Raw genomic sequence first — 13,866 nt, 5'->3', positions numbered from 1 at the left:
TTGGTAACCATAAGTTTGTTTTCAACATCTGTAAATCTGTTTCTGTTTTGTAAACAAGTTCATTGGTTTCTTTTCTTTTTTTAAAAATTAGATTCCACATACAAGTGATATCATATGATTTTTGTCTTTCTCTGTCTGACTTAGTATGCTAATCTCTAGGTCCATCCATATTGCTGCAAATGGCATTACTTCATTCTTTTTTATGGCTGAGTAATATTCCATTGTATATATGTACCTCATCTTCCTTGTCCATTCTGCTGTCGATGGACATTCAGGTTGCTTCCATGTCCTGGCTATTGTAAATAGTGCTGCAGTGAACGTTGGGGTGCATATATCCTTTAGGATCATGGTTTAGGATTATGCCGAGGAGTGGGATTGCAGGATCGTGTGGTAGCTCTATTTTTAGTTTTTTAAGGAACCTCCATACTGTTCTCCATAGTGGTTGTACCAATTTACATTCCCACCAACAGTGTAAGAGGGTTCCCTTTTTTCCACACCCTTCCAGCATTTACTGTTTGTAGACTTTTTGATGATGGCCATTCTGACTGTTGTGAGGTGATACCTCATTGTAGTTTTGATGTGCATTTTTCTGATAATTAGTGATGTTGAGCATTTTTTCATGTGCTTTTTGGCTATCTGTATGTTTTCTTTGGAGAAATGTCTATTTAGGTCTTCTGCCCATTTTTTGATTGGGTTGTTTGTTTTTTGACATAGAGCTAACATGAGCTGTGTGTATATTTTGGAGATTAATCCTGTGTTGGTCACTTCATTTGCAAATATTTTTTCCCATTCTGAAGTTTGCCTTTTCATTTTGTTTATGGTTTCCTTTGCTGTGCCAAAGGTTTTAAGTTTAATTAGGTCTAATTTGTTTATTTATTTATTTTATTTTCATTACTCTAGGAGGTGGATCAAAAAAGATATTGCTGTGATTTATGTCAAAGAGTGTTCTGCTTAAGTTTTCCTCTTAAGAGTTTTATAGTATCCAGCCTTGCATTTAGGTCTTTGATCCATTTCGAGTTTATTTTTGTGTATGGTATTAGAGAGTGTTCTGATTTCATTCTTTTCCATCTAGCTGTCTAGTTTTCCCAGCACCACTTATTGAAGACACTGTCTTCTCTCCATTGTTTATTTGTGTCTCCTTTGTCATAGATGAATTGACCATAGGTGCATGAGTTTCTTTCTGGGCTTTCTATCCTGTTCCATTGATCTATATTTCTGTTTTTGTGCCAATACCATACTGTTTTGATTTCTGTAGCTTTGTAGTATAGCCTGAAGTCAGGGAGTCTGAGTCCTCCAGCTCCATTTTCTTTCTCAGGATTGCTTGTACTTGTCTTTTCATTCTCTTAATTGTCTTTTTAAATATTAATTAATTAATTTTTGGCTGCATTGGGTCTTGCTCTGTGCAGGCTTTCTCTAGTTGCAGTGAGTGGGGGCTACTCTTCATTGCAGTGCATGGGCTTCTCATTGAGGTGGCTTCTCTTGTGGAGGATGGGCTTTAGGCGCGCAGACTTCAGTAGTTGTGGCCTGCGGGCTCAGTAGTTTGGGCACACAGGCTTAGTTGCTCCGTGGCATGTGGGATCTTCCTGGACGAGGGATCGAACTCATGTCCCCTGCAATGGCAGGCAGATTCTTAACCACTGTGCCACCAGGGAAGTCCCTTAATAGTGTCTTTTGAAGAGTAAATTATTTTTATAAAGTCCAATATGTCAATTTTTTATTTTTATGGATCATGATTTTGGTGTATGTCTAAGATATCTTTGTCTAACAAAGGTTATAAAGATTTACTTATATGCTTTCTTCTAGAAGTTTTACAGTTTTAGGTTTTCCATTTAAGTTTGTGGTGTATTGTGAGTTAATTTTTGTGTGAGGTGGTGTGAGTGTTTAAGCTCTTTTTTTTAATTTCCTGTATATGGATGTCCAGTTATCCCAGTGTCATTTGTTGAAAAGACCATCCTTTCCTCACTGAATTGCCATGACAGTTTTTTGGCATCAATCGACCACAAATGTAAGAGTTTATTTATGGATTCTCCATTCTTTTCCTTGATCTGTATGTTTATCTGTAGCTAATATCATACTGTCTTGATTACTTTAGCTATAATTTTGATACTAAGTTTTGAAATTGAATGGTTTAAGTCTTTTTTGTTGTTCTTTTTCAGAACTGTCTGGCTATTTTAGGTCCTTTGCCTTTTGTATACATTTTTAGGATCAGCACACCAATTTCTGTAACAGAAAGTTTGCTGGGATTTTGATAGGGATTGCACTGAATCTATAAATCAGTTAGGGGAGAATTGCCTTCTTAACAATATTGAATATTCTGATCCATTCATTTATATATACCTCTCCATTCATTTATATCTTACTTAATTTCTCTCAGAAATGCTTTGTAGTTTTCACTGTAAAGTCTTGCACTTAAGGGGTAAATTTATTCCTAGGTGTTGTATTCATTTTTCTGCTATTGTGAATTGCATTGTTTTATTAATTTAACTTTTGGATTGTTTGTTGCTAGTATGTAGAAATTCAATTGATTTTGTAATTGATCTTGTCTCCTGCAGCTTTAACTTTCTTGTTTTTGGTAGTTCTGTGTGTGTGTGTGTCTGTGTGTGTGTGTGTGTGTGTGTGTGTGTGTGTGTGTAGAGTTCTTAGGATTTCCTAAGTATAGGACCATGTCATCTGTAGATACAGTTTTATTTTTTCCTTCCCAATCTGGATGCCTTTAACTCTTTTTTCTTTTTTTTATTCCACTGGCAAGAACCTCCAGTAGGGTGTTGAATAGAAGTGGTGAGAACAGACATCTTGTTTTGTTCCTCACAGTGGCAGGGAATATTCAGTCTTACTGCTAAGCATGATGGTAGTTGTAGCTTTTTTGTAAATGACTTTTATCAGGTTGAGGAAGTTCCCTTCTTTCCCTAATTTCCTGAGGATTTTGTAAAAAAAAAAGAAATCAAGAATGGTTATTGAATTTTGTCAAATGCCTTTCTGAATCATTGAGAAGATCAAGTAGTTTTGTCCTTTATTCTACTGATGTGGTATATTACATTAATTGATTTTCCAGTGTTAAAACAACCTTGTATTTCTGGTATAAACTCCTCTTGGTCATGGCATATAATCCTTTATATATATTGCTGGTTCAGTTTGCTCATATTTTTAAAGGATTTTTACATTTATATTTACAAGAGATAATGGTCTGTAGTTTTCGTGTGACAATTTTGTCTGGCTTTGGAATCCGGGTAATACTGGCCTTGTAGAATTAAGTAGGAAGTGTTCCTAAATTTTCTAAAAGATCATGTGTAGGATTGGTGTTACTTCTTTCTCAAATATTTGATAGAATTCACCAGGTCCCCCTATTTATCCTTCTTGATACTTAACATAGTTCATAATGATACACTTGGGCGATATTTTGGTCACCTGCTTCTCCTTCTATATTAAGGTTCCATGAGGTTCCTGTTCCTTGTCTCTGTCATTCAGCACAGTGTCTGATTCATCATAGGAGATCAGTAAGTGTTTGTGGAGTGAATGGTAGATGCCCAATTTATGTGTCATGATGGGCTAGTCTTCTATTGGTGCCAATGAAGTTTAGCAATTCCAAATAATTAAAGATGGTAAAAAAGGCAGTGTTTGCTAAAGTGCTTTGTACTCAGAGGAGTAACTATAGAGTTTTAACAGTGGTCTACAAAGAGTAGATTTTCCGATGGTATACAGCAGTGAGTTTGGGGTTGAATGGGTTTTAAGGCCACAGGAAAGAAACTGTATAGCTTCACTGAGTGTCAATTTTACAAAAAGAGTTTGGGGAAATATTAAAGATGGCCATATTAAGAAGTAAATATAAAATTTTAAGATAAAATACCATTTGCAGTGGTCCCTAAGATCTCCAGCTTACCCATTCATTCTATTTCCTGGGAGGAAAAGTTTGAAAAGAAAGATCAAAGTGGGCCTGAATCTCAGCTCTAGTACTCATTAGCTGTGTGATCTTGAGTGAGTTTATCTCCTAGCTTCAGTGTTCTTGTTTGCAATATGGGTAAGATAGATTTATGCCAGTTTTAAGAGATGGACAAGAGAGCTTAAGGGAAAGTATGCAAAAGTGTTTAATGCATAGCAAGTGACAGTAAATTCTTCATAGGCAAGGACGTTTTGGAACAGGATCAGAGAGTTGTTTATATGAGTTAGGGTAGAGTTGTCTGGAACTAACAAGACATGGGCAGTAATTGTAACAGGGAGGGGGAGGAAAGGTTGTCTTGTCCAGCACCAGCTCTACAAAAGTACCAGTGTTGATGCCATTTTATCCATACCATCTTCATCTTTCAAGATCTCCACCCTCTGTTGAGAGCAGGGATGGGGGAAGTTGGGAGTGCCATGGGTTGTTGACAAAGCTGCTCTCCACAAGGGCAGTTTGAAAGGTGGGGGGGTGCTTCTCATCCAAGTCCGGGGGCATGAGTGTGACATTTTTCTTCTGGAAGATTCGTAGGTAATGTTAAGACAGCTGTGAAGAGAAGGCTGGTGTTCATCACTGTAGTTCCTCTGTAAGGCCCATGTGATGTTCCCTGTCAATGGCAAGGATGGCATGCAGGCTTTTCCTCGGCTTCCAATAGCCTCCCTGTCTCCATCCTGTCCCCTCAGGTTTCCATCCTCAGCTGTTAGGGCCCTGACCTCCTACTGAGGAGGCAAGGAGCAGCTTCACCTTCCCCTGTTCTTAAGAATGATCAGTAAGCTTTGCTCCCCTCTGGATCTCCCTCTTTGACTTTTTAGAGCTGAGGTCAGCAAACTTTCTCTGTAAAAAGTCATATAGTAAATATTTTAGGTTTTGTGGGCCAAGAGGCAAAATCAGGAATATTTCTACAAATTTTGTAGACACCGAAACTTGAATTTTATATGTTTCATGGGTCGTGTATTATTCTTTTGACTTTTTTCAACCATTTAAAAATGTAAAAAAACATTCTTAGCTTGTTGGCCATACAAAGACAGGTGGCTGGCTGAATTTGGCCTGTTGCCAATACTTTGCTGCGCTCTATTCTAGAGCCGAACGTGGAAGAAAAAAATACAAAAAACTCTGAATATTGAGTGTTCTGCAGTCTAAAATGCCTCTGACTTACTGACTCACTCCTTCACAAAAACTAATGGGAAGAGTGAGGAAGTGTGGGAAAGAAAAACAACCATAGGATTGTCAATACTTGAAGCTCCCATGTCCCACAATGGGGAAGTCATCGTGTTTAACTCCAAACCACCCATCCGAGCAGTGTCTCCTGAGTTTGCTTTGTGATTCAAATCACCTGGCTTCTTGTTGAAACTAGGGTCCCAGATGAGAGTTATTGATGCCAGGGGTTTCTAGGTAGGCTCTGTAGTGGTTCTCAGGGTCAGGTGAGCTGAAGAAACACTATAAGAGGGGAAGGCTGGTTATAGAGAGGGCAAAATAATCTCCCAAACTGTGCTTCTTAAAGTGTGGCCCCTGGCCTAGCGGCATCCGAGTGGCTCAGAACCTGCTAGGGCCACTGAATCAGAAACTCGGGGGTAGGGTGTGGCTGTCTGGCTTTTATCAAGCCAGGTGATTCTGATGCACACGGAAACTTGAAGACCACTGCCCCGGCATCATTACTATCACCTGGGGCAGTGATTGAGCACCCACTTGAGCAGTCAAGGCCGAGGCGCCCTGAAACTGCTTTGTTCTCAGAGTGCGAGGCCTGTGTGAAGAGCTGAAGGCATCGATTTCCACAAGGAAGATCTGGAAATGGATGCCTTTCTACACCAAGGGGCACCATGGATCCTAGAGATAGAAAATGCCACCCAGTGTGATGAAGGTGGGGTTTTCGGCCTTTTTGCCCAAGTGAGCAGGGCGTTTGCTGACTTGTGCACCCACGAGCTTTCCAAAGTCGTCACAGTCTTCGCTTTTCCCGAGGTTTCAACAAGGCCCAACGGGGGACCTTGGTCCTGGGCCTGCCAGGCAAGCCGCTGCAGGATTCCTGACCTCACAGGTGCACCCGTGGCCCCGGTGACGTCACAGAGGCCCAGCGGGCCTGGGGCGGGCAGAGGCGGGGCCGGTGCGTGGAGGGGCCGGGGCGGTGCGTGCAGGGGGCGGTCTCCCGGGCCCGCGTGGTCCACGCTCTGTTCTGCCCCGGTGCAAGGCCGGCTCAGGGAAGGAAACGGAAGACCGGAGTTTGCAAAAGGGTCACTTAAGTTTTCTCTGGAGTCAGTATTCGGGATATTTGCCAAGACCCAGGAGACTCGGCGCGCCCCCTGCGAGGCGGTCGGCGTCTAGGAGGCAGCGGCGTGGGATGCCCTGCGCCGGCCTCCAGGCCTGTGCATGGCCCCGATGAAGAGGAAGTGCATCTGCGACCTGTGCTCCTGCGGGTAAGGCGTCCGCGCCCGCGCCTAGGGCCCAGGAACCTGGAATTTCAGACTCTGAAAGCTAGGCTGAGCCCTGACCCTGAGCTTCGAGATCAGGCAGCACCACGGTGGGTGCGTCCACTTGTCGGCGGCCTCTTTTAGGCTGCTGCTAACTGTTGTTAGCAGTTAACGCGCCGCGTTGAATCAGCCCCGATGAACGTGGCTGTTCTCAGGCCTTCTCCGTTTTCCTTCCCGCCGAGAGCTGCGCGGACGTTGAAAATGGGCACAGACCCGCAGAGTTTGTGCTCCCCTCCCTGCAGCCTAGAGAGTGTCAGACAAGGATAGAAACCCCCCTGGCCAGGTTGGGCCAAGTCTTGCATCTTTTGTTGGTCTCCTTTTGGGGAAGAGGAATCCTTTCGTGTAACTGAATTTCTCATTCAGAGAAATTCTTACTACTTAGGAGTGTCAGGTATTCTAAAACTCATGTCCACACTGGTATAGAGTTGAACAAGAATAAGGAAAGGAAATTATTTTTGCGCTCACTTGTCCTGGCCTTGCCAGGTGTCTCTCCTGACCATTGCCTTTATTAACCATGCTTGGGTGAAGCAGGTGGGTCCAGGGAGAAATCCCGGGTTTTAGTCAAAGTTCTGCCGCTGACCCCTTTCCTGTATCTCACAACGCCTGAGGTGCTTCTTTCACCTCCTTCTTAGGACATGTAAGAATTGCTGGGCTTGAGGACAGCACAGGAGCAACAGAAAAGAGGGGCGGCTCTGGGGTCAGCCCTCATGGGCTGTTGTTCATTGTGGGGTCTTGGGCAGGTAACTGAACTTCTCCAGGATTCTCTAAGTAGTCAATGAGATAATGTGTGTGAGACTCCTGCTAATGGGTTGTGCTTAAAATATGTTAGCATCTGGAAAGCTGCAAAAAACACTTGCTAACTTTGTTACGTGAATATTGAAAATGTCATCAGTAGTGGGGAGAATTAAAGGGAACTCTAGTAACTGGGTGAGAAATCTTACACATCTCTGGCGTCAGTGGGTGGTTCTCAACCGTGGCTGCCCCCTAGAGTCACCTGGGGAGCTTTAAAGTGATACTGGTTTCCCAGGCTGTTAAATCATCCTCTCTGAGGGTGGGCCCCACCAGCCTCAGAGAGGATGATTCACCGAATCATCACCTAAATGAAATCACCGAAATCAGTCTTTCGGTGATTTCCCCATTTGCCAGGATTGGGAACCGCTGAACTAGATCACATAGAAGCATGGGTCCTGCTTTTTAAGGTTGGTTAGGGGGATCCAGAGCAGTGTTTTAATCTAGGGCTAATTTTCCACATACTGAGGCAAAACCTCTACGGCTCACCCTCTGCTGGTGCCCTTTACATACCCTCGCGTCTCTTCTTGAGGTATTGAGTTATTCAGGTAGGACTGGGGCTTAATTTGCTCCCTTGAGGACATTGGGATTGAAATATCTGATACAGTCTCCATCTTTGCCCAGTATGCATTCCAGTTAGGAAGCCAGGAATGCTCATTGAAGAGGTACAGAGGGTATGCAGTGAGAAGTCTCCGTCCTGTCCCTGTAGTAGGGGACGTTCCTTCTCTGTTTCTCCTTCCCCCCTGAAAAGGGGCTGTTTCCCATTGGATGCAGAGTCTGTCCATGGGTCTCTTTCCTTCCTCCTCCTCCTGTACCTACTCCTCTACTCTGATTTCAGTCAGGGGTCTCTGGTTTGACTCTCACACCCCTCAGCCTCTCTTCTCTTATTTCAGTCTCCTTTCACTTCTCAGAGTGCTTGTTGGTCCATCTGGTTATCTCATCAACCTCAACTTCAACAACCTTCAGATAGTCACCACGTTCCCTTTCTCCAGTATCTGTCCCATTAATGGTGCCTTCTATTGTCCATTTACCCTGGGTGTATTTATTTATTTTAAAATTAATTTTTATTGGAGTATAGTTGATTTACAATGTGTGTTAGTTTTAGGTATACGGCAAAGTGAATCAGTCATACATATATCCACTCTTTTTTAGATCCTATTCCCATATACGTCATTACAGAGTATTGAGTAGAGTTCCCTGTACTATATAGTAGGTTCTTATTAGTTATCTATTTTGTGTATATGTCAATCCCAATCTCCCAATTTATCCCTCCCCTCCCCTTTCCCCCTTGGTAACCATAAGTTTGTTTTCTACATCTGTGACTCTATTTCTGTTTTGTAAACAAGTTCATTTGTACCATTTTTTTTTTAGATTCCACATACAAGTGATATCATATGATATTTGTCTTTCTCTGTCTGACCTACTTCACTCAGTATGGCAATCTCTAGGTCCATCCATGTTGCTGCAAATGGCATTGTTTCATTCTTTTTTATGGCTGAGTAATATTCCATTGTATATATGTACCACATGTTCTTTATCCATTCATCTGTCTATGGTTACTTACATTTAGGTTGCTTCCATGTCCTGGTTTTTGTAAATAGTTCTGCAGTGAACACTGGGGTGCATGTATCTTTCCGAATTATGGTTTTCTCTGGATATATGCCCAGGATTGGGATTGCTGGACCATATGGTAGCTCTATTTTTAGTTTTTTAAGGAACCTCCATACTGTTCTCCATAGTGGTTGTACCAATTTACATTCCCACCAACAGTGTAAGAGGGTTCCCTTTTTTCCACAGCTTCTCTAGCACTTACTGTTTGTAGACGTTTTGATGATGGCCATTGTGACTGGTGTGAGGTGATACCTCATTGTAGTTTTAACAGTTTTTTTTTTTTTTTGGCTGCATTGGGTCCTCGTTGCTGCGCGCAGGCTTTCTCTAGTTGTGGCGAGTGGAGGCTACTCTTCGTTGCAGTGCGCAGGCTTCTCATTGCAGTGGCTTCTTTTGTTGTGGAGCACGGGCTCTATGCACATGGGCTTCAGTAGTTGCAGCACGTGGGCTCAGTAGTTGTGGCACGTGGGCCCTAGAGCATGCAGGCTTCAGTAGTTGTGGCTTGTGGGCTCTAGAGTGCACACTCAGTAGTTGTGGTGCATGGGCTTAGTTGCCCCGCGGCACATGGGATCTTCCCGGACAAGGGATTGAACCCATGTCCCCTGCATTGGCAGGTGGATTCTTAACCACTGTGCCACCAGGGAAGTCCCCCTCATTGTAGTTTTGATTTGCATTTCTCTAATAATTACTGATGTTGAGCATCTTTTCACGTGCTTTTTGGCCATCTGTATGTCTTTTTTTGAGAAATGCCTGTCTAGATCTTTTGTCAATTTTTTTCAGTGGGTTGTTTGTTTTTTTGATGTTGAACTGCATGAGCTGTTTGTAAATTTTGGAGATTAATCCCTTGTCAGGATTAATTTGCAAATATTTTTTCTCATTCTGTGGGTTGTCTTTTTGTTTTGTTTATGATTTCTTTGCTGTGCAAAAGCTTTTGAGTTTAATTAGGTCCCATTTGTTTATTTTTGTTTTTATTTTTATTACTCTAGGAGGTGGATCAAAAAAGATCTTGCCACGATTTATGTCACAGTGTGTTCTGCCTATGTTTTCCTCTAAGAGTTTTATAGTTTCTGGTCTTACATTTAGGTCTTTAATTCATTTTGAGTTTATTTTTGTATATCATGTTAGAGACTGTTCTAATTTCATTCTTTTATGTGTAGCTGTCCAGTTTTCTCAGCACCACTTATTGAAGAGACTGTCTTTCTCCATTGTATATTCTTGCCTCCTTTGTCATAGACTAGGTTACTATAGGTATGTGAGTTTATCTCTGGACTTTCTATCCCATTCCATTGATCTATATTTCTGTTTTAGTGCAAGTACCATACTGTCTTGATTACTGTAGCTTTGTAGTATAGTCTGAAGTCAGGGAGCCTGATTCTTCCAGGTCCATTTTTCTTTCTCAAGTTTGCTTTGGCTATTTGGAGTCTTTTGTGTTTCCATATAAATTGTAAACTTTTTTTTCTAATTCTGTGAAAAATGCTATTGGTAATTTGACAGGGATTGCATTGAATCTGTCAGTTACTTTGTGTAGTATAGTCATTTTGACAATATTCTTCCAATCCAAGAACATGGTCTGTCTCTCCATCTGTTTGTGTCATCTTCAGTTTCTTTCATCAGTATCTTATAGTTTTCTGAGTACAGGTCTTTGCCTCCTTAGGTAGGTTTATTCCTAGCTATTTTATTCTTTTTGATGTGATGATAAATGGGATTATTTCTTTAATTTTTCTTTCTTATCTTTCATTGTTAGTGTATAGGAATGCAAGAGAGTTCTGTGTATTAATTTTGTATCCTGCAATTTTACCAGATTCATTGATGAGCTCTAGTAGTTTTCTGGTAGCATCTTGAGGATTTTCTATGTATATTGTCATGTCATCGGCAAACAGTGACAGTTTTACTTCTTATTTTCCAATTTGAATTCCTTTTATGTCCTTTTCTTCTCTGATTGCTATGGCTAGGACTTCCAAAACTATGTTGAATAAAAGTGGCTAGGTGGACATCCTTGTCTTTTTATCCTGGGTTTAAAAATTTGAATCATCTCTTATCCTCCACCATTCCCAGTATTCATATCATCTCCAAAGTCTCAAACCATCCTCTTTTGAAATCTATATTGGTTCCTTCCTTTTTATTCTCATTGTTCTCCCCTTGGGTCTCTAATTTTTATGTTTGGAAACTGGTCCTAATGTAACTTTCTAGTTCTCTCCATGACCCCCTTACATAAAACCACTCATACTGGATTGGGCTTCCTGGCATCCCCTAAGCAGACCTTGTGACCCTCCCCATCTCTTTTCCCCTACGCTTACTGCCCCTTTTCTAAAATGCTTGTGTCGCCTCCTCCTGTTGCATGATCTTTTAAGGCCCTGCATCTGTCGCCTGTCTCAGTAATCGAGCCCTGTAGCTCCCCTTTGGAGAGGGACCCCATTTTCTGTTAATGGGTCTAGTTATCTGTCTGCATGCTTTCTCCCTTCTTTGTGTACTCTTGGAAAGCAGAGCCCATGTTTTCTATTTGTGTGTGTGTGCTGTATAATACTAACACACTGTTCTCCATAGAGCAGTCAAAACATATCCTTTTGAATAAATAGATGGATTTTGTTTGTCAAGGTGTTATACCGGAATGGATTAGGGAGCCTGGGTTTACAGCTGTGCTGTCCCGTAGGTTAGCCACTAGCAACATGTGGCAACTTCATCTAAATTGTTTGAAATTCAATAAAATATACTCAGTCACGTGTGTAGCCACATTCCAAACACTCAGTAGCTATGCATGTGCAGTGACTACTCTATTGCACAGTGCAAATAGGGAGCATTTCCATCATTGCAGAGTTACACTGGACAACCCTGACCTAGAGTCTCATTATTTGGAAGGCTTCCTCCTCACCCCCAATTAAATCTGCTTAGAAATGGGTTGGGAAGGAATGAGAGGAGTTATATAGGTGTTCTCTAAGCTTTAGAAGTCGAAGATTTTTTACTTTGCCAGCCTGAGATTATGGGAAAAAGTGATGAGAAATCTGGAGGAAAAGCATGTGTGAAGATGAACACTACTGGTCAGAGGAGAGAGTGTTTCAGTGGGAGAGGGGAGCCTGGGGTTTCTGAGTGAGTCATTTGATTTCCCAGGGCTTCAGTTCCTCCAAGTTTTTAAAATCAGGAGACTTGTGGAGGCTCTTGGGACTGCCAGGGAGGGAAGGAAGCCCACATCTCTTTCTTCCTCTTCCACTGCATTTTCCTCCTGAGGCTTTGTTTGAGCAAATAGTTCTTTAATGTCCTTTCAAGTTTAATTTTTAAAAAAAATTTATTTATTTTTGGCTGCATTGGGTCTTTGTTGCTGCACACAGGCTTTCTCTAGTTGCGGCGAGCGGGGGCTACTTTTTGTTGCGGTGCGCGGGCTTTTTGTTGCGGTTGCTTCTCTTGTTGCGGTGGCTTCTTCTGTTGCGGAGCACGGGCTTGAGGCACACAGGCTCAGTAGTTGTGGTGCACGGGCTTAATTGCTCCGTGGCATGTGGGATCTTCCCAGACCAGGGCTTGAACCTGTGTCCCCTGCATTGGCAGGCAGATTATTAACCAGGGCACCACCAGGGAAGTCCTCAACTTTAACTTTGGAAGACTCTGTTCTTGTTACTGGGGAGGCTCAGGATGCACACGGATAGCTGGATAGGTAGCCGTCCTCTGTGGGAGCAGCTGTCAGAGGCTCGAGGAATGGCCAGCGCTCTTGGAGCCAGTTCTTTCTTTTGGCCACAAGATGGCAGCCTTCTCCCAACCAAGTCTCACTGCTAGATCAGCCTAAAGGGAAAACAACACCTCGTTCTGGGTTTTTCTTCAGCGTAATTTTTTATAGATTTACCTTAAGTTTTATAGAATGAGCAATTAGAGTTTAGGGCCCAGCAGAGCTCAGGAAGTGGTATACCTTGAGAGTAGATCACAGATGACAAAGTGAAGGTGTTGCAAATATCTAAATCTGGAGATTCCAACCTCTCATAAAACTTTTTAATGAGCTTTGCAGGTTTTAAAAAACCAGGCGCATTTTCCTGAATTAAGCTCAAGGCTTTCCATCCACAGCAGCACTCCACTTGACAATCAAGATCTGGCGATCGGTATTATTACCATAAAGTGTTATAATCTCTTTTCAGTGCGATCAGTGCCAAGTAAGCAAAAATATTCATGAGTTGTAGAGATACAGTAATGGAACAGTTTTAAAATTGTTTCTAACCATCCTATCACTTAATCATCTTGACACAACAGAGCTACATTGGGGGATTGGAGTGTTTGATTGTAGTCACCTTACTTTTGTATATGAGAAAATAAGATCATCTGAATGTCCCCAGTACTTCTTGTTACTGAAAAAAAGGCCACCTTTCACAGTTTTCAGTATTATACTACCTTACATTTCTGTAGTGTTTCGAAAATTTTAAAAGCACTTTCTTATACATTATTATCTTTCGGGATTGGCGGGGGTGGGGGGTGGTCCCTCAACATGGGGAGCATTGCTTAGCTTGGAAATTTGATTCCTTGATCTTAGCCTTCATTTTCCCTGGGGATGTTTTCTGTTTACTGAGCTGTTCTTGTCCCAGATTACTAAATTTGCAACTGGGGGTGGGGAGGAGGAGGGTTCTGGGGAGGGCTGTAGATAAAATAAATTGCTAATTAGCTTTTTTTTTTTTTTAAAATAAATGTATTTATTTATTTATTTGGCTGTGTCGGGTCTTCGTTGCTGTGCACAGGCTTTCTCTAGTTGCGGCGAGCATTGCGGTGCACGCGGGCTTCTCGTTGCGGTGGCCCCTCCCATTGCGGGGCACGGGCTCCAGGCATGCAGGCCTCAGTAGTTGAGGCATGCGGGCTTCAGTAGTTGTGGAGCACGGGCTCAGTTGCTCCGCGGCGTGTGGGATTCTCCCGGACCAGGGCTCAAACCCGTGTCCCCTGCATTGGCAGGCAGATTCTCAACCACCGAGCCACCAGGGAAGTCCTGCTTATTAGCTTTTTAAATCTGAAAGGGATCTTAGCAGTCTCCAGCTCTTCTTATTTTACAGATAAGGAGTTTGAAGCATTGAGGTTAATTTTAATATACAAGAACACATTTTGTTAAGCTTTAGG

Source organism: Delphinus delphis, chromosome 6 (assembly GCF_949987515.2).
Source record: "Delphinus delphis chromosome 6, mDelDel1.2, whole genome shotgun sequence".
Taxonomy (NCBI): domain Eukaryota; kingdom Metazoa; phylum Chordata; class Mammalia; order Artiodactyla; family Delphinidae; genus Delphinus; species Delphinus delphis.
Note: the sequence above shows the minus strand (reverse complement) of the source record.